Raw genomic sequence first — 27,566 nt, forward strand, 5'->3', positions numbered from 1 at the left:
TGGATCTAGGCTCTGTTGATATTTTTGGCGTGGATATTGGATTCCCCAAGAAAGTAGTGTTTCTCAAAACTCCAGTTGTTCCAGCTCTCCCATCAGAGGTTTTGCCGTATCGACTTGTAGCCTGTGTTATTATTTGCTTAGTTTTCTACTTTAATCAAGTCACTCTAAAAAAAAAAAAAAAAAAAATTTAGCCTTCTCCTAAATAATAATATATGTGAAAATACATAATTACATGAAATTACAGGCTGGATGTGCTAAGTATATTTTAAACATATTAAAGTGAATACGTAATTACCGAAATGAAAGAAATAGATGTTCTTGAGGCCCCTACGATCATCCTGGGTGGCCCTTTGGGCAACTCCTGCATGGAGCCCTACTAGGGGTCCAGGCCAGCCCCAAAGCCATTCCACACCCACCAGGTTCCCCTAAGAACCTCCCTCCACACGCTGCCAGCATTGAAATAAAGAAGTCCCTTGAGAGCGCGTTGGCTCCAGCGTGAAGCTTGGACTATTAATCATCGAGGCCCGCCCGCTGCGGTTGGGATTTCAGCACGCATGGGCAGAAAGAGCAGGCCCGGGAGGGGTTGGTTCGTGCTGACCACCTATCCGAGTTTCACTTGAGAAGTGTGAGCCGGGGAATATTTCTGAGCCTCCGGGGCTGCCCGTCCTGGCTCACGCCCACAGAGTTCGGCCAGGCACCCCTCGTCTCCCCTGGGTCAGTAGCCGTGAGCTCCCCAGCATGTCCCATCTGTTTCCTTGAGGCAGGTGACTTCCTTGTCATGCATGGGAGCTTCCTAGGGGGAAGCCAGCTCTTGGCCCCGGGGAGCGCTTGTGTTCTACAAATCCGTTGTTGCTGTGGGTCTGTGTCTGCCCTCGAGGGCGTGTCCTACACCCCCCCTCGTGTCCGAGGTGACTACTTTATGCCAGCAAAAGAAAACAAGCTTCACACCTCACGGAGCTGAAGGTGAGGCGACAGCTGGCTGATGACGGCTCATGACTCACCCATGTGGATCCTGGACCACAGGCGTGAAAGGAGCTCCCACCCAAGGGCACATATCAAGTCACAGATGAGAACCCGGGTTTGGCTGCTCGGAGAGTGACGAGGGATTGCGACATGTTTTCAGCTAACCTCAGCTCTGCGGAGCCGAGCACTCGGGGAGTGAGGTTTAGGGAAGTCAAGCGTCCTTGGGTTGGTTTCCCAGAACAGCTGGGCATGTCAGAAGACGTGAGTTCCAATTTCACTCTCTTTCTCACTAGCTCTGTGACCTGAGGTGACTCCATCAACTTCTCTGCGCCTCTGTGATTTCACCTGTGAAAAGGAGGGATTGCCCTCTGCTCCGCTTGCCTCCTGGGCCGTCCGGATCCAGGGGGACCTCACATGTCGAAGAAATAGAACAGGAATAGCAGAAGCCTGGCTGGACACCTCAGCCCCTGTTCCTGCTTTCAAGGCGAATGCATTTTGTTTGCGTACGTGTGCATGAAGGAGAATGAAATAGTGCCAAGTATCAAGCAAACTCATGATGGGCTACCTTGGGAGTGGGCAGGGGCGGGAGGAACCAGGTTTGAGGGTGGGGCAGTTCATTTCCCTAGAATACATATTCATATCTTTGCAGTTATTTTAGTCTTTTTCAAAGATAACTGCACAGCACTGAATTGCACTGCCGGACCTGTGAGGCAGACACAGTCCTTCAGGAGGAAGGAGAGGAGCTACAGTGGTCCGAAGGATTTTACGGGCTGGGAAACTTGCCTGTGGCGAGGAGGAAGACCGATTTGGATGAATGGAAGGGAGCAAAGGCATTCTCCCAGGGGACCAGCATGAGCAAAGGTCCTGAGGCCAGACCGAAGAGGAAGGAGTGAAGGGGAGAAGAGAACCCAGATTCATACTGGAGATCTGGGGATTCGCGCACCCAGGGACACACTGGTTGCTAGGTCAGTGTGCACTTAGTGGCCGAGTATGCAAGGCCTGTAGCAAATACCAGAAATGTTAGCACTTGTTTCATTTAAGCGACGATGGAGAAAGGAAACGCTCAGGTTTAAAGGGAGATGGGGGGGGGGGGCCAAAACCATAAGCAAAAAGACCCAGGGAGAGTTAAACCACAGAAAATGTAGACAGAAGCCGTGCTCAGGGATTTAATAAAATTTCCACATCTTAAAAGTGCACTGGGCGGGGTCTGGGAAGTGAAAGACGGAGTCATTTGCACCATCCTTTTCTCGCCCAGGGGAGCCAACTAAGAGCCACCCCAAATGTGGGCTTTGGCTGACGGAGGAAGCAGTGGGGGAGCTGCACCTGTGCAGGGGGCAGATCTGACCTCTCCCCGCCCAGACCGAGGAGTTTGGCAGGGGATGCACTTGGAGCTCAAGACCACCAGCTTCCCACCCTCTCTGGACGCCGCTCCCTCCCAAACTGCCCGGGGACAGACGGGGCTGAAGCCTGCCGTTCTGGGCTAGAGCCCTGTCCAGGAGCCCCAAGACTGGCCATGGGACTGGGGGGCGAGTCCCTGACCCCTCCCAGCCCCGGGCGCCCATCCCTGAAATGAAGGGACGGGGCCCCTGGCACCTTGCAGCGGTGGTGGCCGGGAGGGTGAAGTGAGACCAGGGCTCAGTCGGGGCACTGCTCTCCGTCCAGGCCGTTTGCTCACAGCACGAATGAGAAAGCTGGATGCGGCAGTGGCCATGAGAGCAGGCTCCTAGCGACAAAGAATGCTTCCTCTGCGAGGCCCCTCGCAAGCAGCCTCTCCTGGGTCTCCCGGACTCCCAGCCCCACCAGGCCGCGTGTGAACCCCAGTGGGGGAGGCAAGAGCCAACCCACTTCCGAAGCTGTCCTGGGAGGCACCCCACGCAGGCTGTGGGAAATGGCGCCCATTTCCAGGGGGTCCACCCGACAGACTTACCCGCAAACTTGGGGACCCACACGTGTGAGATGGAGGCCTCGCACCAACAAGGTAGGCAACGCCATCGCCTTGGATTCGCACTTCTGTCCTCTGAGTTTCAACACTTTTTAACGCTCGTTTGTTTTTGAGAGAGAGAGAGACAGAGCCTGAGAGAGAAGGAGCCACAGAATTCGAAGCAGGCTGCAGGCTCCGAGCTGTCGGCACAGAGCCCGACGCGGGGCTCGAACTCACGAACCGCGAGACCGTGACCTGAGCCGAAGTCGGAGGCCCAACCGACGGAGCCCCCCGGGCGCCCCGGCAGCTTCATGTTTAGATGTGTGTTGAACAGGTGCTATGTGCCCAGCTAGGCTCTAGGGTTCCGGCAGTGAACAAAACAGACAAAAGGTGAGGGGACGTGAACAATGAAGGCCGAGGAGCAAATGCAGGGGTGTGGGGGTGACGAGGGCCAAGGAGAGAGACACGGCAGGGCCAGAGGAAGGCGTAGAAGATGCAAATAGGGTAACGGGCTGGCGGTGAGCTGCTCGCAAACTCTCCAGGGCCAGGCCAGCTCCAGGGCTCAGACAGGCTGAGGCCTCTGTCATAGCTGCATTTCACGTCGATGTCCCAGTCTGTTTCCTCTGCTCAGTCTGCTTCTTCCCCACCCACCCCCCACCCCCACCCAGATGTTGCCCGCAAGAGCGCACCCAACACGCCTGCATGCAAATCTCCATCTCGGAAACTATTCTCAGGGGGCCCGACACCAAAGAAAACCCGTATTTCAGAACCGCTACCTACACTGTACCTCCACTCCATCATGGGTCCCACCAGTGCGGGCTCGCCTCGGAGCCCCGGTGACTGTCCCAGGGAGAACACATTCAGAGGGAAGACCCAGGACAGAGTTTGCATCACGATTCCTTGGGGAGAGGTGGGCCTCAGGATTTCCAGGTTGGAAGCGGTCTTTCTTTGTGGCATTTTCATCCAGGGCTTGGCAACCTTCACCATCTGGAAGTTCTTTCTTACTTCAAACCGGAATCCCTCCTTCTGTGATGTATCCCCATTTCCTCTCCCTTTTCCTCCGTGGAGCGGTATTCTTGCCAAGAAAGAAAGTTAAAAGGGAACAAAGACATATGGTTTTCCTATTAAGACGGACGCCCACATTTAAGCGGAATAGAGGAAAGCGTTCACATTAGGGCAACGGAAATACATTTGCATGGCACCAACATCTGAAATTGCTTTTTTTTTTTTTTTTAAGTAACCAAAACAATGAGTGCCTCTTTTTGTGCACTTTATTAAACTTCTGGACTATTAAGGAGACACTGGGGACCCCTCCTCAGAGGCCAGGGTAGCACGGAAAGCCCTTGGATTTGGAGTCCTGACATCAAGCATTCAAAACCCGTTTCTGCCACTCGCGAGCAGTGTGACCATGGTGGTGACCACGGGGAACGCTGTTTGTCTTTGAGACTCAGTCTTCCTTGTACAGTGGGGGACACCAGCTGCCCCTGCCTATGTCACAGGGCTACTGAGAGTTGATGAGAGGACGTGGAAAAGCCCAGGAAACCACGATGCGCCGGAGTGATGTGAATACGCTACACCGAAGTCCCGGACGGTTTCCTGAGCAACCACCAGGGACAGAACCTCACCACGTTGTTTCTACTTGAGAAATTGACGAACCGATAGTAAAATTCATATGGAAACGCAAAGGACCTAGAACCATTCTTTGGAGAAGAACTAGGGGCGCCTGGGTGGCTCAGTCGGTTGAGCACCTGACTTCGGCTCAGAGCGTGATCCCGAGGTTCGTGAGTTCGAGCCCCGCGTCGGGCTCTGTGCCGACAGCTCAGAGCCTGGAGCCTCTTTCAGGGATTCTGTGTCTCCCTCTCCCTCTCTGCCCCTCTGCTGCTCATGCTCTGCCTCTCTCTCTCTCTCTCTCTCTCTCAAAATAGTAATAATAATAATAATAATAAATAAACATTAAATATTTAAAAGAAAAGAAAAGAACTAAGTCCTATGGTAAAGCTGCAGTGGTCAGGTCGGTGTGGTATTGGTGGAATGACGGACAAATGGAGAGTCCAGAGACAGACCTGCACGTGTATGGATAACTGATTCTGTTTTACATGGGTGCAGAGGCAGTTCTGTGGAGAAAAGATAGCCTAGTCAACAAATAATGCTGGGACATTTGCATATCCATATGCTAAAGAGTGAATTTGGGCCATACCACGTGCCGGAATACAAAATTTTTTTTGAAAGAGTGGAAGGGTGCAAGTGAGTGAGGGGCAGAGGGAGTGAGAGAAAGAAAGAGAGAATCCCACAAGGGGCAGAGAGAGAGGGAGAGAAGAGGGGCTCACCTGAAGCAGGGCTCGAGCTCACAGGACGCCGGGCTCAAACTCACAAACCGTGAGATCATGACCTGAGCTGAAGTCAGATGCTTAACTGACTGAGCCGCCCAGACGCCCCCAGATACAAAATTTAAGTCAAAATAGATTATAAGTGTAAATGTAAAACCTAAATCTATGAAATCTCTAGAATAAAAAGTATAGAAGGAAAACTTGGTGACCTTGGGTTAGGCAAAGACTCTCAGATGTGACTTCAAAAGTGTAACCTGTCACATAAATGGGTACATTGAGTTGCATCAAAATTGTAAAACGTCTGCTTTTTTAAAGCTACTCTTAAGAGACAGATGAGCTAAGCTAGAGACTTGGAGAAAATATTTGCAAATCATATTATCTGATAAAGGACTGGCAACCAGAATATATAAAGAGCTCTCAAAACTCAATAACAAGAAAGCACACAACACATTTACAAAATGGGCAGAAGATCTGAAGGGACACTTTGTCAACAAAAGATAAACAGATGTTATCGCTCACTCTCTCTCTCTCTTTCCATTTCCCCTCCCCCACCCCCAACCAGGTGAGGACACAGAAGGCATCAATCTGCAAACCAGAGCGTCCTTACCAGACCTGGACCAGGCTGGCACCCCGATCTCAGACTCCCAGCCTCCAGAAGCATAAGAAAATAAATTGCTGTTGTTTGCACAACCCAATGCGTGGCGTTTCTTACGGCGGCCCGAGCAGACTAAGACAGTGGCTAAAGTTGGAGACTGATGATACCAAGTGTCGTCAGGGAAGTGGAGAAAGCGGGACATGTATACACTGTGAGGATATACACGGTGCAACCACTTTGGAAACCAGTTTAGCGGTTTTCTACAAACCTAAATTATGACTACCGTATCCACCCATTCATGTCCTAGGAATCTGCCCAAGAGAAGTGAAAACATATGCCCACAGAAGGACTGGTTCACGAATACTCTTCGCGACGTTGTCTGTAACAACCACAAACGGGAAACAACCCAACTCTCCACCAGCATGTGAATGGATAAGCAAACGGTGGTGCCTCTATCACACAGAGGACCAAGGCCGGGGGCCCCCTGCGCCATGGGCTCAGTGCCCAGTGCCCAGGGCAGAGCCTGGCAGGTTCCAGGTGGGCTGTCTGACCGAGAGCTGGTCCGGTCCTGCACAACGGGACCCTCCCAGCCTGCTGGGGCCCGAGAGCAGAGGTGACAGCCGGTGGCCGTCTGAAGCGTGGGTCTGCGGGCTAACCTGGCCGCGACTCGCCCCACGACCTCAGGCTGATCCCTGAATCCTTCTGGGCCAACGGAAATATGATTCCGACTTCAACTGAACTTCCTCTGGAATTCCCCTTGACCCCTGACCCTCCCACACAAGCCTCCCCACTCGGGGCTGTGCCTGCCTTGTTGTTTGCTTGCTCTGCCACGAGGGTGGCCACACGCTTGTTCACCAGTGTTCCTAGCAAGTGGCACACAGTAGGTGTTCAACACGTTTGCCAATTGATCAGAAACATCTCCCATGGGGCGCCTGGGTGGCTCCGTCGTTTAAGCGACCGACTTCGGCTCAGGTCATAATCTCACGGTCCGTGGGTTCGAGCCCCACGTCAGGCTCTGTGCGGACAGCTCAGAGCCTGGAGCCTGCTTGGGATTCTGTGTCTCCCTCTCTCTCTGCCCCTCCCCTGCTCATGCTCTGTCTCTCTCTGTCTCAAAAATAATAAAAACATTTAAAAAAAATTTTTTTAAATCTCCTATATGCTAGGCACTTGACATATGACCGCTCATTTAATTTTCTAAACACTCCTGCAGTGTGGGTCTAATCATCCCCATTTTAGAGATGAAAACACTGAGGCTGAGTAAAATGACTTGAGGTATCCAGAGACACGGGGCTGTAAAGAGGTGGTGGTGGAATTTGAACCCGGCTCATTAGACTCCGAAGCCCCTGAGCTTGCTGCCACACTGGGCTCCCCAGTCTCTCATGAGGGGATGACTTGACCTGACCTTTCCCCCCGCTCATCGTTGGACCCCACTGAGACAGAGCCTACAGAACTGCTTGGCAAGGCTCGCTGCACAGAGGGGAATGAGTCAGGCTGGGTGGCTGGCCAGTGGCCTCCAGTTCACCTGACTGGCTCATGTTTGGGGTATGTCACCTGTGAGCCCGGTTGGGTTTCTTGCAGGTTCCCACGGAGACAGGCCTCTTCTGGGAGCCGTCTGACGCTGCCTTTCCTCCCTGACCAGGCGACGACTCCACTCGCTCTTCCCGAGGCCTCAGCCTTCAGCCCGACTGAATCACGCAGGGGAGATCAGAGCTCATAATTATGTCATTAATCCTCATGTGGCAACACACTGGAGGTTGTTTTCTTAGCACGAGGCAGGGCCTTATGGGGAGCTTCTCTCTCTGCGGCCTTGCCCTGTCTGGGTCCATGGGCCGGGAGCGGGGAACCTCCTTCCACGGAGCCCAGAGGTGTGGAAACATGATGCTGGGTCTCCCGCACCCAGGAACCTGCACCCCCCTGTGTGTTGTCAGTCTCCTGGGGCTGCTGTAATAAATTACCATAAACTTGGTGGCTTAAAACAACAGAAGTTTATTTTCTCACTGTCCTGGAAGCCAGGCCAAACATCAAGGGCCTATTGAGATGATCCAAGATGATCTCATCTCAAAATGCTTAATAACATCTGTAAAGACCCCTTTTCCAAATAAGGTCACATTCACATGTTCCCAGTGGACAAATATTTGGGGGGGGGGCCACCATTCAGGCCCTACATTCCAGAAGTTGCCTCCACCAGTGCCATTTAACCGCATAGACACTTCCCTCCTTGCTAGATGCCTCTGTCGTCTGTCCTTTCCTCTCCATCCCAACAGCTACTATCCTATTCTGACTCTCCCTTCTATTGCTGGGACTGGTGCAGTAGACTTCTAACCTGCTCCATTTTCATCTCTCATTCTTTTTACTGCTCCAGAGGGATTTTTCTAACCACCAAATTACCCTATATCATTCCTGCTTCACACACTTTAAAAGCGGGAGTCCAAACTCCCAGGTGTGGTGTTTGAGGCCCTGACCGGGCGCTCATCTGTTTGTCCCGGCCTCTGCTGGTGCCTTCCACCAGACCCACCAACACTGTAAGACCTTTAAACAGACCATCCTCTCACCTTGCTTATGCTCCTTGTTCATTTCCCAGTCTACCAGCCAGAACTTCTGGGAGGTCTTCCCCAGTCCTGCCACGCGTCCCGAGCACCTCTGTCGGCCCCGGCACCTGTCCCTCATCAGCATTGTTCGCCGATACGCCCAGGGTCTTCTTCAATAGAGCTGGAGCTCCTTGGGGGCCGGGATGGCACATTCTTTACTTTCGTAAAGAGCTCGGCACATAGCGCGTGCTGCGTAAGGTTCACGGCGTAAGTGGCCTCGTAATGGTAAATCGCGCAGAAGCCGAGACCCTGCTTAACTCATTGGCTTGACTCTGACAGCATCTTCCCCACCCCTCATATCTTAAAGTTGTGGGAACTGAGCTCCTACAATGCACAGCGGAGTATGCTTGAAATAAACAAAGCCTGCCTTGGCCACTAACGCTCTGTCCAACTTGGGCAGGTCACTGGGTTTTTTGGAGTCTCTATTTCCTCATCTGAAAATGGACGCTGATTTTTGTCTCCCTCAGAACAGTAGTCGTGTAAACACAGAGTCACGACTTGGTATTCTGCTCCTAGGTATACGCCCCAGAGAAATGTGTCCACAAAAGAACTGGTACGTGAATCGTCATAGCATCGTTATTCATCATCGGCAAAAGGCAGAAACAACCCAAGCGCCCATCGGTGGATGAACAGATAAACAAGATATAACGTATCCATACACCAGAATATTGCTCAGCCGTGGAACGGAATGAAGTACTGACATGTGCTACAACGCGGATGAACCCGGAAAACGTGATGCTGAGTAGAAGAAACCAGCCACGAAAAATCACGTATTATGTTTCCATTTCTATGACATGTCCAGAAGAGGCAAGTCTATAGAGACAGAAAGCAGGTTAGTGGTTGCCTGGGGCTGGGAGGGCCTGGAGGGGGTGGGTGAGGGGTGGTATCTAAAGGGCACGGGGGTTTCTTGAGGGGATGACGAAAATGTTCTAAACTTGTGCAGCCTTACGAACCATTGAATTACGCGCTCTAAAGGGTGAACTCTATGGTGTGTGAGTTATACCTCCACGAGCCCGTTCTGAAAATAACCAGTGGTGGCAATGCCCCAGAAGGGTCCAAGCGCTTAGGTTCTGGGTTTAAACAGATCTGGGTCTAAACCCTGGCTCCACCACTCACCGGACACGTGAGCTCGAGGGATATTGATTAACTTTCTGGAACCGCAGTGTTTTCATCTATAAAATGGACACAACCCAAATACCTACCTCCCGGGGATGTTTGGGGGATAAATTAGATGAGGCTCATGAGGTCTTTGGCACAGAGAGGGACTGCTTGACACGGGCTGTGATCGCCTCACCGTGGGTTGCCGGGGGCTTCACAGCACACGGACGAAGAGAGGGCTCGGTTTGTGAGGGATGCTGTGTGGTCTCAGTGGCCGGACTCCCCCCAGCGACCCCCGGGGCTCTGGGCAGTGGTCTCCTCCTCAGGAAGCAGAGGAGTGGCTTCTAGTGTGGCCCCTAAACCATGCCATCGCCCTGTGGTGATGCCAACCAGAGAGGGGGAAGGCGGCCATGGCTGCCGTCCACGTCTCCCCCTTGACTCTTCATTAGCGGTAGTGGCATCCTCAAGTTAGTTCACATACAGTGTAGCCTTGGCTTCAGGAGTAGAACCCAGCGATTCATCGCTTACATATGACACCCAGTGCTCATCCCGAAAAGTGCCCTCTAATGGCCATCACCCATTGAACTCACCTCCCCACCCGCCTCCCCTCCATCAACCCTCAGTTTGTTCTCCGTGTTTTAAGAGTCTCTTCTGGTTTGCCTCCCTCTCTGTTTTTATCTTACTTTTCCTTCCCTTCCCCTAGGTTCATCTGTTAAGTTTCTCAAATTCCACCTCTGAGTGACATCCCATGCCGTCCGTCTCTCTCTGACGGACTTCTTTCGCTTTGCATAATACCCTCCAGTTCCATCCACATCGTTGCCAATGGCAAGATTTCATCCTTTTTCATCGCTTGTAGTATTCCATTGTGTATATAAACCACATCATCTTTATCCATTCATCAGTCGATGGACATTTGGGCTCTTTCCATAATTCAGCTATTGTCAATAGCGCTGCTATAAACGTGGGGGTGCATGTGCCCCTTTGAATCAGCAGTTTTGTATCCTTTGGATAAATTCCTACGGGTGCAATTGCTGGGTAGTAGGGTAGCTCTATTCCTAATTTTTTGAGGAACTCCCAGGTAAGCATGACCAAGGATGACGGCCAGGGCACCTGAGGGCACTTTGGATGTAGTGAGTTCATCACTCGCTGTGGTCATCCACACACTCGGTCTGGGCCCCTAGTTGCCCTTTCCAGGCCCGAGGGGCCCAGCTGGCTCCCTTTTCAGCAGCTGATCCGAGCCAGAACTTGTCCACAGGGCCACCGAGCGAGCCACGGAGGCGCTCCCGCCGCTGAGAACACCCTGCGTCCCACACAGACCAAGCCCTCCCTTTGTCCAGGTTCCTCGGTTTCTTCCTTCACCAGCTCTTTGCTGAGTGCTTGCCATTTGTTGCGTGCCGACCTCGGGATCAGCACGTACCTGCCCCAAATCCTCAGCAGCATTTGACGACGCTAATCCACCCTTTCACTTTACTTGAAGAATTCCAAGAAACATCTTTTAATTTTTGTTATTTTTTACGTTTTAATATTTTAAAACGTTTGTTTATTTACTTTGAGAGAGATAGAGAGAGGGGGAGCGTAAGCCAGGGAGGGGCACCCAATGGCCATCGATGGATGAATGGATAAAGAAGATGTGGTCTGTAGGGGCGCCTGGGGGGCTCAGTCGGTTGAGCATCTGACTTCGGCTCAAGTCATGATGTTGACGGTTTGTGAGTTCAAGCCCCACGTCGGGCTCTGTGCTGACAGCTCAGAGCCTGGAGCCTGCTTCGGATTCTGTGTCCCCCTCTCTCTCTGCCCACCCCTGCTTGTACTCTGTCTCTGTCTTTCAGAAATGGAATAAATGTTAAAAAAAAAATTAAAAGAAAAAAAGATGTGGTATGTATATACAGAGACGTATTACTCGGCCGTCAAAAAGAATGAAATCTTGCCATTCACAACTACGTGGATGGTACTGGAAGGTATTATGCTAAGCGAAATTAGTCAAAGAAAGACAAACATCATATGACTTCACTCATATGAGGACTTTAAGATACAAAACAGATGAACATAAGGGAAGGGAAGCAAAAATAATATAAAAACGGGGTGGGGGGCAAGACATAGGAGACTCTTAAATATAGAGGACAAACCGAGGGGTGCTGGAGGGGTTTTGGGTGGGGGGAATGGTCTAAATGGGTGAGGCACATTAAGGAGGACACTTGTTGGGATGAGCACTGGGTGTTCTAGGTAGGGGTGAACCACTGGGTTCTACCCCTGAAATCATTATTGCACTATATGCTAACTTGGATGTAAATTTAAAAATAAATAAATAAATAAATAATACATAACAACAACAACAACAACAAAAGCGGGGGAGGGGCAGAGAGAGGGAAAGAGAGAGAATCCCTAGCAGGCTCCGCACTGGCTGCACAGAGCCCGACACGGGGCTTCAACCCACAAACCATGAGATCATGACCTAAGCCAACACCGAGTGTGGGACGCTTAACCGACTGAGCCAGCCAGGTGCCCCAAGACATCTTTTAAAAAGGCACGACGTTCTGTCTGTATTTTTCTAATGCTCGTGAAAACAAACGCATACATATTAAAGTGGAAATGCTCCATTCAGGTACCACCTCAGATCACGTGTTAGCTCCGGTTGACATATGTGCCCCCTCTGGGCACCACCTGCCCCCTCCCCAGACTGTCCCTTCTCCATTTGGTCCCCAGGGTCTCTGACTCGCAGGCTGCAGGGAGCGGTCACTGTGGACCCGGTACCCGGGGGGTGGGGCTCTGCACAGCCCCAGCACCCTGCACCCTGCCTTCACCCAGCACCCTGCCTTCACCCAGCACCCTGCCTTCACCCAGGCTCTCCTGACCTCAGCCTCCCAGGAGCTGCCTTCACAGCCTTCACAGGTGCCACCAGGAGGTTTCCATCTAAGCCCTGCCTCCTGACGGGGTCTTTAAAATGTGCTTGCCCTCCCCTTAGGGGGCCAGTCTCCCAACCCAGCAAGCTGGGAATCGTCCTCCCCTGAGCCCCCTGCTCCTCTACACTCACCCACCCCACCCTTTTCTCTGGATCTTATGAACGTCTTAAGTGGGTCCCCTCCTCCCCACCTACCACTCTGCGACTGCCAGTGCCTTGATGGGACCCTCGCCCTCCCTGCTGCCTGCCTCTTACAACAGCTCCTACAGGACCTCCCTGTCTCCTGGAGCCCTGCCCCTTCCGCTCCATTCCCGGGAGGCGGCCAGGGCCTCTCTGACGCTGGGTCCCCTCCAGTGTTCCCCTGCCCCCCTCCCCATTCCCTCTTCTTCCCTTCCCCCTCACCAAACTACCCAGCATTCCAGAGCCCGTGGTGCCCTCAGAGCCCCTGCTCAGGCTGAGCCCTTTGCCTGAGATGCCCTTCCCAGTGGCGGCTCGGCTATCACCTCCACCAGGAAGCCTTCCCTGATCTCACCCCAGCTACACTGATCTCAGCTGAGCTTTATTAGGTGGTCCTGCTCTGTGCCTCCAAGTCGCACTGGGTCCTGCTCCTCTCCTTACTCTGCTGAGCTCGTCTGCAGGTGACTTCCGGGTCCTGACTGTGACCGGTCAGTCTCCGCACCCCAGAGTCTGGTATGTTGGCTGCACCCACTAACTGTTTGAATTGAGCTGACTTTTCATAAGGCCCCAAGACTGTGGCAGGAAACAGGTTGTCACCACGCTGAGGTACACTGGGGCCAGCTGGGAGGAGAGTGGTTTCCAGGGCGGGGTGGGGACGGGGGGTGGAGGGGGCCTTCTCACATCCTTAGCAGCGGGTGGAAATGGCTTTGGGTAAATATGTAGGAAACGTGACTAATATTCAGGCTTCCCCCTGGCCCGCCCCAGCACCCCTGCTTCACAGCTTATGCAGGTCCAGCTCTGGGGCCCAGGGCTGGTCCGCACATTCCCAGACAGGTGCTCTGAAGGGCAAGAATCCCAATTGTTCATGTTCTCCCAGAAAAATGTCCATGGTGCTTAGAATATCTGTGCCACCTAGGTCTGGAATAGTGGACCCCATGTTTCATCCACAGGGGCCATGTGAAGATGGGCAGGGGAAGGGATTTTTGAGATGCTCTGCAGTGTGATCGGCTTGGCCCTCACGATGTTCTATGCGCTTCTTGGGCAAATAAACATCGACAAGAGGGGTCCCCACCATGAGCGCCTCAGAGCCTGGAGCGTGCCCTTGAGCAGCGGGCTAAAAACTCACCGCGTCTTTCCCCAGCTAATCCTCACAAAGGGTCCCTAGGAGCTGGGTGACCCTCGGCTCATTTCAGCTTCAGGAAACTGGGTCAGAGAGGCTAAATCAGTTCCTGTGAGAGAAGGAGGCAGAAGATACAGGGCTGCTTGGCTTTGGACCATGTTCTTTCTGATGGGCTCTCCGAATAGACAGTGGTCATAACATAAGCTTGTTAAAAACAACAGAGCAGGGTGCCCGGGGGGCTCTGTAGGTTGAAGGTCCCACTCTTGATTTCAGCTCACTTCATGATCCCAGGGTCATGGGATGGAGCCCCACGTCAGGCTCTGCTCTGAGTGTGGAGTCTGCTTGGGATTCTCTCTCTCTCTCTCTCTCTCTCTCTCTCTCTCTCTCTCCCCCTCCCTCCCTCCACTCCTCACCCCTGTTCAAGCCCTCTTTCTCTCTCTCTAAAAAAACCCTCTTTCTCTCTCTCTAAAAAAACCAAAACATGGGGCTACTGGGTGGCTCAGTCAGTTAAGTGCTGACTTCGGCTCAGGTCATGATCTCACAGTTTCTGAGTTTGAGCCCCTCGTCTGTCTGAGCTGATAACTCAGAGCCTGAAGCTCTTTCCAATTCTGTGTCTGTGTGTGTGTGTGTGTGTGTGTCTCTCTCTCTCTCTGCCCCTTCCCCGCTCACACTCTGTATCTCTCTCTCTCTCAAAAATAAAATAGACATTAAAACAAAAAGTTTTTTAAATTAAAACAATTTAAAAAACCAAAACCCAAACCAAGCCAAATAAAAACCAGACCCGTGTCCACATATGGGAAGAAACCAAAAGCAGGTCCTGATTTTGAAGGGCTGCATATTCCCCCAGGAATCGAAAAGGCCCACCCAGCCCTCCCCCGCCCCAAATACATGTGGCCGACGTGGCTGTCAGGGCGCCTCCTCTCACCAGCCGGGCCAGGCCTGTCCTCCGAGGCCTGCCCTCCTCCAGGTGTGCAGGACGCTGCCAGGGTCAGATCCTGCAGGATTCACCTGGTGTCGGGGAGCTAGCCCAGGGAACCTGGGCCCCCGGTGAACGTACCACTAAACGGGCAAGTGGTTTCACATCTCCAAGCCTCAGTCTCCGCATCTGTGAAAAGGTGGGTGGAACCGCAGGAGTGTGGATAAGAGGCTCCAGGGCAGGGAGGCATGGGAAAGCCCCTGACAGACAGCCAGCCGGTAAAGTGATCCACCAGAGGGGAGGGTCCTGGTGTTATTATCACCATCTGAAGCCCTGAATGCACTTCCTGGTTTCACCTGGCTTCCAGGAGTTTCCCTAGAAAGGGAGTGATGGCCCATCGCTGAAGGAAGGGCGAAGTACAGATGTCCTTATAGGGGATCCGGAACACAGGTAATTGGGGAACTCTGTAACCCGTTCAGAGGACGCCTGCCCCACCCTCTGTCGCCCTGCATAGCTCCCAGTTTGCCGGGCAATTGCTGGGACTCTGAACCAGTTGGGGCTGGGGTGCCCTGTGCTCGATCAGCCACCAAAAACGGGACCCACTTGGCCACGTGGCCCACAAGACACAACGCCTAGTGCCCAGGATACTCACGGGGGCCCCCGAAAATGGCTCAATTTTCATCTCTTTTGAAACCAGAAGTAAAAAAGAATATAATAATAACGAATATGTAATCACGAACCCAGCTCCGATTATCACTACACCGATGCCCTCATAAACTAGAATATCTATTTGTCTATCTATCTGTCAGTCTTATGGAGGAAGGGGCCATGGGAGTCAAAGTGCTGAGAACCCACGAAAGGCCCAGTGAGGCCCTGAGGAAGAGCAGCATCCAGGGAGCAAGGCATAGCCTCTCCTTGTTTGGGACCACCGAGCTGGAGTGAGTGGATTGCAGACTGACCACAATCCTTTGCAGGACTTGTTGCTAAAGAGGAGAAGCAGAGTCTGTTTACCCGGCCCTGGAATCTAGGCAGGCTCTCACACTGGCTTTGGACATCGAACGCGGCAGAAGTGACATTGGGTGAGTTCCGAGCCTCCGTCCCAGAGCTCTTGCAGCTTCCGGCCTCTTGCTTTTTATTTTTTTATATATTTTTATATGCTTGTTTATTTCAGAGAGAGAGAGAGAGAGAGAGCTGGGGAGGGGTAGAGAGAGAGGGAGACACAGAATCCCAAACAGGGTCTGCCCTGTCAGTGCAGAGCCCGACGTGAGGCTCGAACTCACGAACCGTAAGATCCTGACCTGAACTGAAGTCGGACGTTCAACCCACTGAGCCACCCAGGTGCCCCGAGGGGATACATTTCTAAAACAGTGCAAAGAAACAGGAGAGATTAAAGTTAGTAATATAGTTTATTTAACCCCATGTATCCAAGATATTAACATTTAACACCTGATCAATGTAAAAAATATTAACAAGCTATTTTACGTTCTTTTATCATATTAAATCTTCATCATCCAGTGTCTATTTTATGTTGGTAATGCTACCTGACTTGGACCAGCCACATTTCACGTGTTCTATAGCCTCTTATGTCTCGTGGCTACCATAGTGGGTGGCACAGACCTAGGCTGATGTTTCTGAATGTTTGAATTTCACTGGCCAGGAAATATTTCCCTCATAATTTTGGAGGCCAATGTTGCCCATTTTTTATTTGGTTAAAACGGATGTTAAAAAAAAGGAAAGTTCCCACCGTCTGTTGTCATCACATCCCAAGAGAAAGAACCTTCGCTGCTCCACAGAATAGAAGGGATATGATCTCAGATAAAGGGTATCTTCAAATTGAACACACTTACCTCCAAGGAAAACTTAATGCACTCTGGTCATTTTTCTCGTTTTGCCACAGATAACAGAACATATCACTCTGCTCCTGAAACCACAGGTCTTATCCACTGGCCCTTAGAATCAACTGGAAAGGAGCTCTGATGGTATTGATAGCCCACTTAATCTGAACCTCGGGTGGGGGCCGGCATAAGTATTTTAAAAAATCTTCCCCCAAGTGATTCTAATATGTAGTTTGGGTGGGAAACCGCTCCTTTGGTTCGAACTTAAACCCCTTTCTTTCAGAAATGGGGGAAATAGGTTAAGAGAAGGGAAGTGAGTTAGGGCCAGCAAAGGAAGGAGGCCCAGGACTCCATGCCCCGAGCCGAAGCCCTTCTCCCCCAACCCTTACCCCGTAAGGGAACAAGGAATGGGGCCAAGGGCTGCCTGGGCCCGCAGAGCAGTAACTCCAAGGGAGCCAGCTGCTGAGATCAAGGTCAGCGGGGTAAGCAAAGAGGAAGGAAGACAGCACTCCCCGAGTTAAAGAAGCAGGTTTTCTTTGTAAATACAAAAGCCTGACACAGCACATATGAGTAACCTCCACCTTGAACACCTAAGTGACTTTGTTCTTGGCATTTCTTTTGGCTCACGCACGGTGGGGACTTATTACCTCCGTGAGAGATAGTGAGCAGCCCTTTGTTAGGGTATCCTTGGCTGTAGCCTGAGATAAAAAAAAAAAAAGATTTAAATGACTCCTTTTGCATCTGGGACCCAAGCTCTGTCGCTGACCAGCAGTGTGACCTTGAACAAGTCACTTAACCCCTATGGATGGGTTCCCACATCCTGGATTTCTTGGGAGACAGAAATCATGCATGAAAGTGCTTATCCAGGAGCACTTGGGTGGCTCAGTAGGTTAAGCGTGTGACTCTTGATTTCAGCTCACAGTTCCTGAGATCGAGCCCCACGTCAGGCTCTTCGCTGACAGTGTGGAGCCTGCTTGGGATTCTCTCTCTCCCTCTCCCTCTGTTCCTCTCTCGCTCATGCTCTCCCTGTCTCTCAACATAAATAAATAAACTTAAAAAAAAAAAAAAAAAGAAAAAGAAAATGTTTATCCAGAGCCAGGCCGGAGGTAAATTCAATAAACGATAGCTATTATTATGTGAATTATTTTATAAGCATGGTTATGTGCCAGGGACTATTTTAAGACCTTTGTAAGTATCAGGTCATTCAATCCTCATTACAAGCCCATGAGATAAGCCTTTTTGTCATCCTCATTTTATGGATGGAAAAACTGAGACACAGAGTGGCTAAGTCACTTGCCACAGTCACACAGCCAGATGGTGGCTGAGTCATGATCTGAGCACAGGTAGGACTCAACATCTGTGCTCTTTGAGGTTCCCTGCGGCTACCCGCGTTCTTTCCTCCCCTTCTCTTCTCCCTCCTGGGCTCTCCCCGAGTGCAGACATGGGTCTGCCGGAAGTAGCGACTCTGGGAAAGACCGAGAAGGAGCCCAGAGGAGAGTGAAGAGACGGGATCTGGGAGAGGCGCCCCGTTGCTGAACACCTGTGCTGGGCCAGGCAAGAGGCCAGGTGCCTGAGCACGGCCACCCCAGTCCGACTCCCGGCGCTGGGCGCCGGTGGAAGGCTGGTGCTTGATCTCGCTCTCCAGAAGAGCCGGGTGAGGCTGTGACGAGTGAAGGACCCTGCCCTGCAGACTGAGCTCCTTGGAGGGGCTGCCCCCAGCCTGGGGCTCTGCATGGGGCTCTGGGGGAGGTGGACCTACCTTTCTCTGCTCTGCTCATCCTTCCACCGGGAGCACGGGCCATGCCACCCATGCGCCCAGCCACGGCTGACCGTGCCAGGGAGGGAAGCCAGCACACAGGATCCTTCACTGGGGGCCCGTGGCTCGCCCCATTCTGCTGCCGCGGGCCAGGGAGCCCTCTCTCCTCTTCCCCCCTCTCCCTCCCCGCTTCCTTCCAATCACCCGCCATTCCATTTGGCCTGCTTTTCTTCCTTCCTTCCCTCCTTCCTTCCTTCCCCTTTTTCTATCAATAAAGGGTGCCTGAGGACACACTGGTAAAAGAAATAGATGTGGTTGCTGGCCTGCCAGCACTTGTGGTCTAGCGGGGTGGGGGTGGGGGGAGATGCCAAACGAATAATTGCACAAAGAGTTTTCCTGTGATGGTCAGTGATACAAAGGAAGCGTCGTTGGATGCTGGGGGCAGGAGTAACAGAGCAACCCAGCTAAGTTAGTTCAGGGGTTGGGCGAAGGTGTCTCTGGGGAAGGGGCATTTCAGCTAACACGAGAACAATGGGTGGGAGTTGGTGGGGAGAGGAAAAGGGGTGAGTGGTGAGGAAGAGGCTTCTAGAAGAGGATTTCGCTGGTGCCAAGGCCCTGGGGCAGAAAGTGTCTGCCACTTTTATATAGAGAAAACTATGTGCCTGGAATATGATGAGGAGAGGAAGTTCGAGGAGGCAGGGGCAGGGCTGAGCAGCCTTGGAGGAATTTGAATTTCATCACACTTGATAAGGATGTTACACGTTTCGTTTCGTTTTGGTAAACGTTCTCAGAAGTCGCCTCTGGCCACCCCATGGTGCCATGCCCTCCCTCCCTCGGGCTTTACTCCGAGCCATCAGCTATTGAGGTCCGGCCAGGCGTGCTGCCCTGATGTCTGATCTCTGTGCCCGCAGAGGGTATACTGACTCACTCGAGGCACCCCCGCTCCCGCCGGCTCACGGCAGCACCTGTGCTGGGGCCCAGGCCACCTCGTTTCGCACCCCTAGCCCGTGGCCACGCACGTGTGCCCTGCCTTGTGGGAGCAGGCCGGCAGAACATCTGCAAAGCTGGGGCCCCCAATGCGGTCGCTTGGTCCGTCCCCCAGGCACTCCCTTGCCCCACGGATCGATGGTCTCCAATGCACCTGTTTCTCAACTCTGCCCACAGCCTCCCCAGCTCCCCAAGTCCCCTCTCCCCTGCCCACAGAAGCTATTCCCAACTTCTCCCGCGGCCCTCAGGCTTCAGGATCGCCTGCGCCCCAGTTCCCCACTCTTGCACCGTCTCCTGGTGTCTGCGGGTGTTCAGAGTGCACTCGCGGGGCATCCCCAAGTGCCAAGCAGAGGGCCTCCTGGCTGTCCCCTCTCTGCCCCAGACAGGATGGGGCTCAGGCCTCCTGGCTCCGGAAAGGGGCACCTCGTGTTCCCGAGAGCGCCCCTCCTCTGTGTGCGCCCCTCCCCAGGAACTGCCTCCGTTCTGTTCTGCAGTTACTGACTCTTATTCATGTGCAGGGAGAGCAACAATGGACCACAATCAACCTAGTGTTTCCTGAGAGGACATGGCCAAGGGCCGGCTCTGAGTCACCCTCAGCCTCCCCGGCCGCCCCTTCCGGGAAGTGCGTTCACACTCCACATCCTGCCTCTCTAGGGGAAGAGAGGCAGTGGGGGCCATAAGGGCTTTGTAGTCAGATGGATACAGATACCACAGGGCAGGTCTTTAACTCTGTCACTTACCAGCTGTGCCACCATGGCCATTTAGCTGAATCACTCTGAGCTGGCTCCGGAGGAAGAGAGCGGTGAGGCCACCTTGCAGGGCTCTGTGGCCCCTGAGGGCCCTCATGACTGCCAAGCACCTGCTGCATGGGGTAGGGGGGCAGGGCTCACACCAGGAAGGCACCACAGACAGTGGCAGACATGATGGCAGACATGGGAGGTCGCCAGACGGCCCAGGGGCCTCTGGGAATGTTCTCATTGTCTCCCCCTGCCCCCCCCCCCAAATCTGGCTACTGTCCAAATTCACGGGGACACGGTTGAAACAACGGCCACTCCTGGGAGAGTGACTTAGGCCCCCGGGGCACTGCCCTTGTCTGGGATGGGACCTGCTTGGGGCATGTGAAACCACCAGGCAGATGGGCTCAGTGCGCGGGTCAGAAGGCAAAGGGGAAAGAGGCCCTTCTCGAGGGAAATTCTTGCTCTAGCCCCCAAAGTCAAGGTGCCTAGATATCCCCTCCACCATCTTCCCCAATTCCCCCTGGAGCACCCACCCTCCCTGGCCTCACTGGTGTCACTTGTGGTTCTGGGGACACTCTCCCCAGGGCACGGACAGCTGAACCACCACCTCGGAGGGTGTATTTTGGGGGGAAGACTTAGTTTGCTCCTTACGGTAGGCTCAGGGCGCTGAGAAAGAAAGAAAAGTCAGCAAGAAGGTAGGCAAGATACGTTTCTGAGCAGTTTAATTAAAAGCACTTATTGGACGGGCACCTGGGCATCTGATTAAGCATCTGACTTCGGCTCAGGTCGTGATCTCACGGTTCATGAATTCGGGCCCCGTATAGGGCTCACTGCTGTCAGCACAGGGCCTGCTTCGAATCCCCTGTCCCCCCTCTCTCTGCCCTTCCCCTGCTTACATTCTCTCTCTTTCAAAAAAGAAAAAAAAACATTAGAAAGTAAATAAAAGTGTTCGTCCATTGGAGAGTTATGTCCATTTCTCATTTCATCATTTGATCAAGTCTGCAACAAGCCCGTTTTATAGAAGAGGAAACTGAGGCTTAGTACGAATTTGCAGTGGAGGAACTCAGTCTGATCTCTGGCTCTCCATACTCTAATATTGATGGCAAAATTCAGCTCTAGCTTAAATTTCAATGAGATGACAAAACAAAATAACCCAAAAACAGAGACAAAAGCTCATATTCCGTGGAGCTGTTCCTTCAGAGTCCTGGGACATTTTAAGCTCTCCTGCTTCTGGGCTTTATCCAAGCTGTCCCTCCACCCGGGATTCCCTCCCAAACCAGGAGAATTCTACTTTGCTTCCAAAATTGTCCCTAGGTGGGTGTCTTTTCCTCTCCCAAAGAAGCTTCTAGAAGCAGCAGCAAATTGCTACTCTCTTTCCCAACCTATAGTTGAGAAGGTGGTGGAAAGTCTCAGAACTCCTTGGGCTGGCAGCCGCCCCCCTCACCCCCGATGCTGAGTGCTCCTTAAAGGTGGACACCGTTAGCATCACTGTTCTCCAAGCCCACATGGAAGTTTGTGGAATGAGTCCATGGATGGGTGGGGTGGATGAGAACCGTCTCAGCTCCGCTCCTGGGTCTGCAGACAAATCCGTGGAAACCCTCAGTTTGCACAGACTGGGGAGCACACAGGCCTCTGCGGCCCGTGGGGCTTCTACACCCTCGATCTTTTACAGCCCCCTCAGCAACCCAGTGAGGGAGACAGGCCAAGGGTTCTGATAGCCGTTTTACAGAAGAGGAAACTGAGGCCCCAGGGAGGCAATACAAGACTTGTACAGTCCTACAGCTTATCACTGGCAGAAGTCAGGGCCCCACGCCAGGTCTGGTGATTCCAAGCTTCTGTACCTTCCAACACCCCCTGTTGCTATGACACAGAACAAACTTCTGAGTCGTCTGCGGAGGAAGGAGAAGGAGCTGTGTGGGGGACGCCACCCATCCTGCCAGCCTCAGGCCGTAGCCCCTTCTCCAGGCTGGACCCCCAAGGACCCCCTTTTTCTGGACTCCTGGAACAACCAGGTCTTCCCCTTCACTTAAGTTTCCACTCTCCAGGACCTCACCACAAGCTTAACACAGGACGTCCCCTGGGAGCAGTAAGCCTGACCTAGAGCAGGCTGTCCTACAGACTGCACTTGACCGGTTCCCTGCTTACTTTGCCTTTGATCGTTGCAACTCCTCAACTAGTTGGTAGGTTTAAAAAATTTTTTGCTATGAAAGAGTACGTATATATATATACACACACACACATATTCACACACAAGAATAATATAACCCATTTATAGCAGTTGTAATGTATCCTTCTAATCTCTCTACTTTTTTAAAGGAACAAAACATTAGAGCTTCAAGCTACGTTCCCACCTCCTCTCCCTTCCCTCTCCCATGCTTATCTCCTTTCACCACATGCAATTTTCCATACGAAATGTACACCATTGTTTTATGTGTTGTGATTTATGTCAATGATATTATTTTGCACCTTGCTGTTTTTCACTTAACGACGTGTTCATGAATTATTCAGGTTGATGTGTGAGGACTTGGCTCATTTATTTTAATTACTATAAATGTGCCCATCATAGAACTAGTTTCTTTATCCTCTCCCGTCAGAGGATTGCTTTCACTTACTTCTAAAAATAGGTGTGCAGTGAAAATCCTTGTACATGCCTTCTTTGTCCATGCGGGGGAGTTTCTCCAGGGGCTTGCAGCCCCCTCGAGGACAGGGATTATAGCCTTCCTCCACACCAACCCTGTCCAGAAACGGGCACAGAGCAGGTTCTTGATATCTGGATGTTTGTTCGTTGAGTGAGTGAACTCAATACACTCAAGACCACCCAGACAGCACAGGTAAGGTAACTTCTGCTAACAGCTGGCTCAGCATCCACTCCCCTTTCCTGGCTAACGGAGGATGCCTCCCGAGTGGTAGACGGTTATTGGCTTAAGCCAGTCATAATAAGCCGGCTCCTGCTTCCCCAGCTCCCCACGCCGCCCAGCTGCGGCCACTGAGATTGAAGGGACATCTGGTGGGGAGTCTCGGGGCGGGGGGGACTTTGATCCCCAGACCAAAGGGGGCTCCGAGACTGTCCGCAAAGGCAGCCCCGATAAGATCTCCCGTACACACGCGCCTTTGCAACGCAACCCTGCCATTCCTCCGTTAAGAGGTAGAGTTTATTTTTCACCTCTGTGACTGGCCTTGGGACTTGCTTTGTTTGACCAAAATGTAGAGGAGGTGACATTGTGGGACTTCCAAGCCTTTGAACGTCCAAGAACTTTAGCAGCAAAATCGCGCTCTCTTGCTTCTCTGAAACCACCATGCAAGAAAGCCCGGCGAGCCTGCTTGAGCAGGAGGAGGGCCAGAGAGGAAATAGTTTAGGCTCCGTGGGCCATACGGTCTCCATCACAACGACTCTGCTGCCGTAGCACGAAAGCAGACATAGATCATCTGGGAGAGAATGGATGGCCAGGTTCCCATGTATCTTTACAAAATCAGGCAGCGGGGCCTTAGAGAATGAGAGAGCATCTGAGGGAGACAGTTTGCTGTTGCTGCCATACTAGAATACCACAAACGCGGAGGCTTAACACGGATTTATTGTCTTACAGTTCTGGAGGTCAGAGATCCAAAATGGGTCTTAGAAGGGTAAAATCAAGGTGTCAGCGGGGTTGTTCTTTCTGGACGTTTTAGGGAAGGGTCCATTCCTTGACTAGTCCCACACTCCTTGGCTACGGTGCCCCCCCCCCCCCCCCAGCCATGACAATCCTCTGACCTCTGCTTCTGTCGTGTCTCCCACTGCCAGCATCCAGTGCCAGACATGCGAGCAAGGCCATCTTGCACAATAGGCCCCCCCACGGAGCCATCACCTGACTGCCGTCACTCGAGGGAGCCCCAGAAACCAGTAGAAGAACCGTCACCTAATCCCAGCCCCAACTCTGACCCTGAGTCACACGCTAATAAATATTTGTTGTTTTGAGCCACTAAGTTTTGCAGTGGTATCTTATGCAGTGGTAACCAACTGACTGACACAGGGACAGACGTTAATAGAGCCACTTTTTTGTGCCCTTCCCTGCTTTTCCTTTTTTTTCAAAATTCTCTTTGTTTTCTTTATTTCGAGACAGAGACGGTGCAAGCAGGGGAGGGGCAGAGAGAGAGAATCTGAAGCAGACCCTGAGCTGCCAGCGCAGAGCCAGACGTGGGGCTCGAACCGTGAGATCATGACCCGAGCTGAAACCAAGAGGTCGAACGCTCAACCGACCGAGCCACCCAGGCACCTCCCCCCCCCCCACCCCCTTCTCTCCTGTTCTGCCTCGAGAGGAGATAGGATTATCTGGAGCTGCAGCAGCCACCTTGCAACCTTGAGGGAAAACAAACAGAATCACGATATGATTCCACATTGGTGTGCCGCCTAAATACCAACGGGTTTTGTTCCGTTTTGAATTTCTTTTCACGCGAGAAAATCAACCCCTGTTTGTTATAATACTATGACTTCTCAAATTACTATCGTACTATAAGTTCTGATGAGGGGGAGGTAAGGAAGTGCTGAATCACTGTATTGTACATCTGAAAGCAACACTACACTGTATATTAACTAACTGGAATTTAAATAAAAGCTTGAAAAAAAAATAACTTCTAACGAATACACAGCAAGTTCCCAGGCCTCTGAGGTAGCTGGGAAAGGATTAGGAATAGCCAAGAATTAATTTTTTTTTTTTTAGTGTTTTTATTTTTGAGAGAGAGAGCATGCAAGCGAGTGGGGGAGGGGCAGAGAGAGAGAGAGAGAGAGAGAGACAGGGAGATGCAGAATCCGAAGCGGGCTCCAGGCTCTGAGCTATCAGCACAGAACCCGATGCGGGGCTCAAACCCACAAATCGTGAGATCATGACCTCAGCTGAAGTCAGATGCTTAACCGACTGAGCCACCCAGGGCCCCCCCGAGTAACCAAGAATGAAGAAGACAGAAACGCCGTTTCACCTGACCATGTTCTGTTTCCTCTCCTGAGACCGACATGGCACGGGCAGAGCACTCAGGGAACGTGCTCCCTGGGGAGGGAGAGCACGGCCAGGACCCAGACGCAGAATATCTGACAGGTGCTCGGGCCCAGCCTCACCGATAAGACTTGGAGCCCTTGTCCCTTGGCCGTGTCTTCTGTGAAGAGGGGTGACTCATGGCAGTTATGAAACTCTGAGGCCCATGTGTACTTACATGTTGCCCTTTCACTGCTCTGGCCAGGGAGGTTTCCAGCTTGAGGTAGTTATCCCAAGGGAATCTTGTTGGGAACGAGGAGTGGCTGGAAGGACATAGCCCTTGACTCATAGGGAAGAGTCAATAGAGCACACAGGTGAAGGCCAGGTGGTTGTTTCAGAGGAGGGAAATATCCCAGGGCCAGCCTGGGTCCCCTTCTGCTGCACCTTCCTTCTTTCTAGAAGGTACCAGTGCAGTGTGTGGAGAAATCCCCACACTTCCTTACACAGACACACACAGAGACCCCTCCCCCCCCCCACACCTGGACACAGATAGACACAGACACAACACCCCCCCCAACACCAGTAATGTGACCTCCAAAAGCTCTTTTCTTCTCCATTTTGCAGATGGCAATAATGGCTAATGTTTACTGACTGCTTACCATCACCCAGGGCCTGTGCTAAGAGCCTTACTTGCATTAGCAAAGAAAACTCTCACAGGAAGCCGTAGGTGGGTTTTTTAAATGCTCATTTGACAGGCAAGGAAACTGAACACAGAGAGGTGTGAACCCAGAGAATTGTCCAAGGTCACGCAGGCTGGAAGCTGGGCAGCCGAGATTAGACATCTAGCATTCTGACTCCAGAGCTCAAACTCTTAGCCACACCCCTGTTCCGCCTGCAGAGAAGGAAAGTAAGGCTCAGAGAAGTGAAGTGACTTGCCTGATGTTGCAGGCCCGTTTGCAGTCTCAATATGGGTACCTTGCTTTTGTTCTCTCTCTCTCTCTCTCTGTCTCTCTGACGCCCCTGGCGGCCTCTGGGCCCTCTTGACAATATCACCTGCTGTCCCCAGCGCAGGCCCCGGACTGTGGCGAAGTGAGCACTAGACCACGAGTGGGAAAGTCAGATTTGCACCTCATTTCTGCCCTTCACTCATTCTGTGACCTTGGGCAAATCAGTAAATCAGTGCTGTCATCTATAAATCGAGACCAGGGTTTGCCCCTGCCGGCCGAGAGGATTTCATTGGTCAGATGTAGTTAGGGGTGCGGACACCGCTGGATCAACTGCGGGTTGTTGGTGGTGTTTCTGTTGTTTTTCTGACGCCTGGCCTCAGGGAAAGTGTTCTTTGGGACTAGCATTCGACCTGCAGGGCCTTGTTGTGGCAGCTGGGTTTAAGTGTGGGGTTTCCTGCTCCTGCTCAAAATCACCACCCTCCATAAAAAGCTCGGGGATGCAAGGGTTTAGCAATCGGTTATTGCGTCAGGAACACTGAATAGCCCCATTCTATCCTCTTCTCCGCCCAGGTGCTGGCTCGCTGGCTGACAGGAGGGAGGGCACCCAGGGGGAAGGATAGGTATTTCCTCTCCCGCCACCCGCAAGTGCCCGTGGTAAGGACGTGGGACTTGGGGTCTCTCCCCGACACCTCCTGCAAAGTGCTAGTCCTCTGGGGAATAGAGTCGGGGAGCCAAAGCCAGGCTCGGGGGTGGGGTGCGGGGCAGGAAGGGATTGGGCAGCGGCCCCCACCTCACCCCCCCACCCCCCCGGCAGAAGCCCCAGTCTTGTCCTGCCGCTGGTCAGCCCTACCACAGGGCAAGTTGCACACCCTTTCTGAGCAGAATGGGAGCTATAGCTCAGCCCCATCCTGGAGGGAGGTCAATGTGCATTTGGATCCGCACTTTTTTAAACTACGTCTTCGGTAAGGGTCAGCCATGGCCATCGTTATTATTACTCTATGACTCTGTCTGGCCTGTTTGACCCCAGAGGCACTGTGGAAAATCCACAGTTTCAGCCCCTTGGGTCCTGCCACCATGACCTTGAAACGGTTCCCTCCGACCTCCATGAACCTCCTTTTTGGGGACGGAACTACTCCCACCAAGTCTGTGGGGGCAGTGGTGTGAATTCAATGAGAAAATCGGTCTGCAGGACCCAGCCCAGTGCCTGGTGCAGAGGAAGTGCCCGTCAATGGTGGCCTTTATTATGACTCGGGCTTGGATGGGACCCTGAGGGAAGAGGAGCCCGGGAACAGAGGAAGGATTGTACGGAGGTGAATGGGGGAAGGGGGGCTCCGGCGGGGAGCGTCCTCGCCCTCCTGCGCCGGCTGAGCCCTACTTGCACTCCATTCTTTGGGGTGGCGTTTATTCTCACAGCCTGGGAACTGGCGAAGGCGAGCGATGCTTCCAGGATGCAGCAGCCTGGGGATTTTCCCATGCCCTCTGTTTGTTCCTATCCAGGGGCTCGCGGAACAAGTTTAACCCTTTCCTACCCCATGAACCGTTTTCCCACAAACATCACTTGCGATGTGGACTCTCAGATGATTGTCATCCCCGAAGGCAAGAGACACTCGGCGGTGTCCCCGAGCAGAAGTGTGCTGGGGCTGCCGGTGGGGGCATCTCTTCCCCATTCCGCGTCAGTGACCTCCTGTGGGTACTTGAGAACGGTCCTTACATCACAGACATCAACAAATATTGCAGCCCAGAACCAATGGTCAAATATG

General features: G+C 52.5%; 1 long non-coding RNA gene across 1 annotated transcript; it reads left to right on the plus strand.

Moving 5' to 3' along the window:
- Positions 1–587: 587 nt before the first annotated feature.
- Positions 588–24,536, plus strand: LOC131494605 (uncharacterized). Its single transcript, XR_009253480.1, has 5 exons — positions 588–1,824; positions 2,219–4,661; positions 5,774–9,226; positions 15,576–15,680; positions 23,695–24,536. It is a non-coding gene; the product is annotated as an uncharacterized LOC131494605 (long non-coding RNA).
- The last annotated feature ends 3,030 nt before the right edge of the window (positions 24,537–27,566 follow it).

The sequence above is a fragment of the Neofelis nebulosa genome, chromosome 14 (genome assembly GCF_028018385.1).
Source record: "Neofelis nebulosa isolate mNeoNeb1 chromosome 14, mNeoNeb1.pri, whole genome shotgun sequence".
Classification (NCBI taxonomy): domain Eukaryota; kingdom Metazoa; phylum Chordata; class Mammalia; order Carnivora; family Felidae; genus Neofelis; species Neofelis nebulosa.